Raw genomic sequence first — 5,430 nt, 5'->3', positions numbered from 1 at the left:
TTCATTCTAACTATTGTGCCTTCACAGCTCTTATAAGAGCAGGTAATGGTCATAACTCACCTTTATCAGTGTCATTGTAGCAAAAAGCACTAGCGCTTAGACTTATATACTGCTTTACGGTGCCTTCCAGTCCTCTGAACTACAGCCAGCAGTCAGCAGAAGTAGCTTGTGGTACCGCACTCTAACCACTGCACCACTAAGGCTCTAACCACTGTGCCACCAAGGGAACTTAGAGCTGGATTTCCATTAAGAAGATGTTAATTTGATATGTTCCAATAAAATGTGTCTTTGAGGAATAGGAACCTTGGGATTCTTATTGAATGGGATGCATTACTTGGAACATTCACAGTAGACTGGAAAACCATTGGACCGGGATGGTAGAAGGTCTCCGTCCTTGAACATGGGATTGGAGTAGATTATTTCCAAAGTAACATCCCATTCTACAATGTTATGTTCTATGAGTCCATTAATATAGTGTATTCTTCAGCTATCTAGCAGGCTTTGCATGAAAATTCCACCAGAGGGAGGTCTATGCTCATAAGAACCGACAGATAAGGGATAACAGGAGATGGAATTGGTCTTAAGAAGTGTCTTGCCTTATAGAATCTCTCCGAGTTTTTCTTCCAGAACATCCTAATTCTCAATACTAAACCATTACGTCACCCAAACCCCTCTGGCATTTTGTTTAAAGACAATCCTGGATCTAGAAAGCTTAGAACTATGACGCCTTAATCATGATCTAAGTATTGCCCACAAGATCATATGCTGCCACATCGTGCCTGTCGGCAACTACTTCAGCTTCAACCACAACAACACAAGAGCACACAACAGATTCAAATTGAATATCAACCCCTCCAAACTTGACTGTAAAAAATACGACTTTAGTAATCGAGTTGTCGAAGCGTGGAACTCATTACTTCAAACAAATGGCTGTCCAATCTCTTCTTAAAGACCTCTAGTGTTGGAGCAGCCACAACTTCTGGAGGCAAGCTGTTCCACTGATTAATTGTTCTGATTGTCAGGCGATTTCTTCTTAGTTCTAAGTTGCTTCTCTTCTTGAGTAGTTTTCACCATTGCTTCTTTTTCTACCTTTAGGTACTTTGGAAAATAGCTTGACTCTCTCTTCTTTGTGGCAACCCGTGAGATATTGGAACACTGCTATCATGTCTCCCCTGGTCCTTCTTTTCGTTAAACTAGCCATGCCCAGTTCCTGCCGCCATTCTTCATATGTTTTAGCCTCCAGTCCCCTAATCACCTTTGTTGCTCTTCTCTGCACTCTTTCTAGAGTCTCCACATCCTTTTTTGCATTTTGGCAACCAAAACTGAATTTTCAACAGCACAGGTGTAGGGTCTCCTATTTAGGTGGGAAGGGGATGGGACTGGATGACCTACAACAGAGGTCCCCAACCGCCGGTCCGCGGACCGGGACCGGGCCGTTGGGGTTTTCCAGCCGGCCCGTGGCGCCGCTGCCCTCCCGGCAGAGGACATTATGCAGGACAGGGTGGGGCGTCGGGCAGGGCGGGGAGAATCAGGAGGCTCCTTTGGCGGCTGGGGGCTGCCTGGCTTTGTGATTTTGGCTGGGGGGGACTTAGGAAGGTCCTACTTCTCCCCCCAGCCAAAAACTCAAAGCCTATCTGCTGGATACGGGCGATGAGCGGGATGAGCGGCGCCGAAGCCGGTGGCTGTGGCAGCTGCTGCAAGAGGCTTCCGCGCCGCTCTGTCCCACTCATCGCCCGTATCCAGCAGATAGGCTTTGAGTTTTTGGCTGGGGGGGGGGAGAAGTAGGACCTTCCTAACTCCCCCCCCCAGCCAAAATCACAAAGCCAGGCAGCCCCCAGCCGCCAAAGGAGCCTCCTGATTCTCCCCGCCCTGTGGAGAAGTGTGGAGGGCTGCGTCACTAAGCTCCACTCCTCCATAACCCCCCCCCCAAAGCCCCCCCCCACCGGGCTGTGGAAAACTGGTCTAGCTTAAAGCCGGTCCCTGGTGCAAAAAAGGTTGGGGACCTCTGACCTACAAGGTCCCTTCCAAATCTGTGAAACTGCATGCGTAAAATTTAATGACTCTACGCAACATTGACACAACTAGAGGAGTTTTTTCTTTCTTCGAAGACTCCAAGGCCTGGAAAACCTACGATTCATTTGCCAGCTTTTTTTTCACTGAATCCTCTCTCAATTACTCCCCCCCTCCCTCCCCAATTCTTAATATCATGTGTGATCTCCCTCATCATTCGGAGCAATGTTGTGTGAAGCCACATCATAATAACGCTTGCTTTTATATATTCTTTTCGTCAGCTGAACCTCCAGGGTTGCCATTAGACAAGAATAAAAACATTAAGCTTGATTAGCAGAAATTTGCAGGAAGAGCTTCCCATGGCATAGAGATAGATTAAGCTTCCTTGCTAGTGTTTGATGACTGAACTGCCATAGAGGGGCAAGGATACTCACGGGCTTCTGCCCACAAGGGAAGGGGAGGAACGCAGTGGTGGTAGCAAAAATGGAGCTTGCACATAGTAGATATGTTGTGGTTGGCTCTGGCCCAGCTCCTGCCCCAGGGAATGGGAAAGTGGATGCAGGGGAAAATTCAACATGTCACAGGCCTGTGTTATTGCCAACAGAATCAGTTCAGAGTTTAGTTTCCTCGGACGAAGAAGAAGGTGGGAGTGACTTGGCAGAGGAGGGCTTGGCACACAGCCCAGGCAGTCAATCTCCCTTATCTTCCATTGATTCATATGATGACGTTTTGGACCCACGCAAGCACAGAATTATGCGTAGAAGAGACCAAGTTAGAACATATTACAGGAGATAAGAGAGGCCACCTGTGTTTGGGTGGGGCTCCAGTAATTAGGGCTGCTGCTATAAATAGCATGTGGGTTTGGCCCTTGTGGAAGAATATCTGATCGGAGTTCGTCAGGAATCTTGTGTTGCTGGACTTTGTTGCTTTTTCACGCCTTTGAAACCAAAGCAGAGCAACGTGTGTGTGTGTGTTTGTGTCTCACTTCATTGGAAGAAGAATGGGTGTGAAGTGTCTTCACAGCTGCTAGCTAAGTACTTAATGTCTGCTTAAGGGAAATTGCACAGACTATCCGGTTGTTTTGGGAAGAGTGTTCTTTGCAATGCAAAAAGAGTGCTTCGTTTATTTTGACTTTTGTGATACAGAAAATTGTTTTGAATTTTCAAACGTGTGTGTGTCTGAAATTTGTACCCTTGAATTTTCGGGAGGCTCCTATCAGAGAGCCCAGCCAAACAGTCGATAATGTATATTTTTGAGTGCCTGTGTATAATATGTATGTACACCTATGGCATATATGCAAAGAAGGGCGGCAAAAGTTTTTACTACCACCCTGGGGCATGGCTTATCGTGTGGGTGTGGCTTGATGGTCATGTGACAGGGTAGGAGTAGCTTGCCGGCTATGTGACCAGGTGGGAGTGGCTTGACAATCATGTGACCGGGGCTGGCTTAAAGGACATGTGACTGGGTGGGAGTGACTTACCGACCAAAATAAGTTTTCAAATAGGTGCTTGGACTCTTTTTCAGTTGACTAAGTCACATGATTTTAATAATAATAATAATAATAATAATAATAATAATAATAATAATAAATTTATTGCCATTGTCAAAACAACGAATTGTCATTGGCAACGAAAGTTGTGTGACACCCAGAGACCAGTCCCACCATACATAAAATCAGAATAGGTAAATTTAAAAATAGAATAAAATGTCCCATCCACTACAAATTCCCCACCCTGAACCACTTGACCATCTACATGACAAACTGAGTAATATTGTCCAACAGTTCACTGATGGTGACCCTTTAGTTCGTTGTTAAGTGTGAGTATAGCTCTGGGATAAAAACTATTCAGCCACAAAAAGGACGAACGATAGACAGCATTATTGGTTGGGGAGCACAGGAACATTTTAAGGTTTTGTACTGAACCCGCAAGGTTCAGTACGAGAATAGATTAGGCAAGTAGCTCAATTTTTCTTGAATTGCTATAAAAGTTCAGTTCTAGATAATGATTAAAATGATGAAAGCATTTATGGGTAAAAACATATTATTTGATTATTTCCTATTTTAAAAGTAATTAAGGATCATACTAAGGTACTAAAGAAGGGAGGACAATAAAGAAACTATGAAATATTCAATAAATAGTGTATAAACCTATAAATCTCCGGGGGGGGGGGAGCTGATTCCATGTTTCTGATATGGAAGGAAAAAAAAATCCTACAAACTTTGGTTTTAAAAAAAAAATCTGTTTTGGCCTGGTGTGTGAGCCCATCCAAAGAAAAGCAATGATAGATATTATCGAGTTATATTATGTTTTAGCTACCAGACTATCTTCTCCTGCGGGAGAAAAAAAAATTGCAAAGGTTTCGTAAGTAGGTAAACAGGAAAGGATTAATTATCCGTGGTATTTCTCCCCTCAAAACAATTCCTATCCTTCCCTCTTTCTATATACTTAAAAAATGTCAAGCCAGGCATCAGAAAATGCCATCGGACTTTCATTATAGGCACATGACTTCTGAGGTTGCTTGCTGCCCTTTGTGGCTGTTGCTATTTCGTGGCAGCATGGCTTCACTCATGTTCTGTTCCAACTTTATTAGGGTGGGTTGGTCTGCGGTGATTTAGGGAGAAGAGTGGGAGAGAAATATCTCCATCGTAGGCAAACCTAAACTAAGCTAAACTAAACTAGACTAGACTAAACTAAACTAAACTAAACTAAACTAAACTAAACTAATCGCCAAAAAAAATCAGAACTTCAAATACAAACTGAATAAAAAAAATATCACTCGGTTAAAGACCTCAGAATACTAATTATAAAACACCTAACACCCTTGAAAATGTCCAAAGATACTTCACTCCTCCCCTTGAAACAGAATACCCTACGAAAGTAGACTAACAATACTGGGTCTAGAAAGCTTAGAACTACAACGCCTTAAACATGATCTAAGTATTGCCCACAAGATCATATGCTGCAACATCCTGCCTGTAAACAACTGCAACCACAACAACACAAGAGCACACAACAGATTCAAACTTAATATTAACCGCTCCACACTTGACTGTAAAAAATACCTCTTAAGTAATCAAGTTGTCGAAGTGTGGAACTCATTACCGGATTCCGTAGTGTCATCCCCAAACCCCCAACATTTTACCCTTAGACTTTCCACGGTTGACCTCTCCAGATTCCTAGGAGGTCAGTAAGGGGCGTACATAAGCGCACTAGAGTGCCTTCCGTCCCCTGTCCTATATCTCCTATATCTTTTCTTTTATTCCTATATCCTTTCTCTATTTTTCATTGATATTTTTTATTCCTATATCTTATCCCTATATCCTATATCTTTATTCCTATATTTTATTCCTATATCTCTTCTATTCTTTCTCTGATGTATTTTACTATGAGTATATCCTCTATATTTAGAGGAAGGTTT

Source organism: Erythrolamprus reginae, chromosome 12, assembly GCF_031021105.1.
Source record: "Erythrolamprus reginae isolate rEryReg1 chromosome 12, rEryReg1.hap1, whole genome shotgun sequence".
NCBI classification, from domain to species: Eukaryota; Metazoa; Chordata; class Lepidosauria; order Squamata; family Dipsadidae; genus Erythrolamprus; species Erythrolamprus reginae.
Note: the sequence above shows the minus strand (reverse complement) of the source record.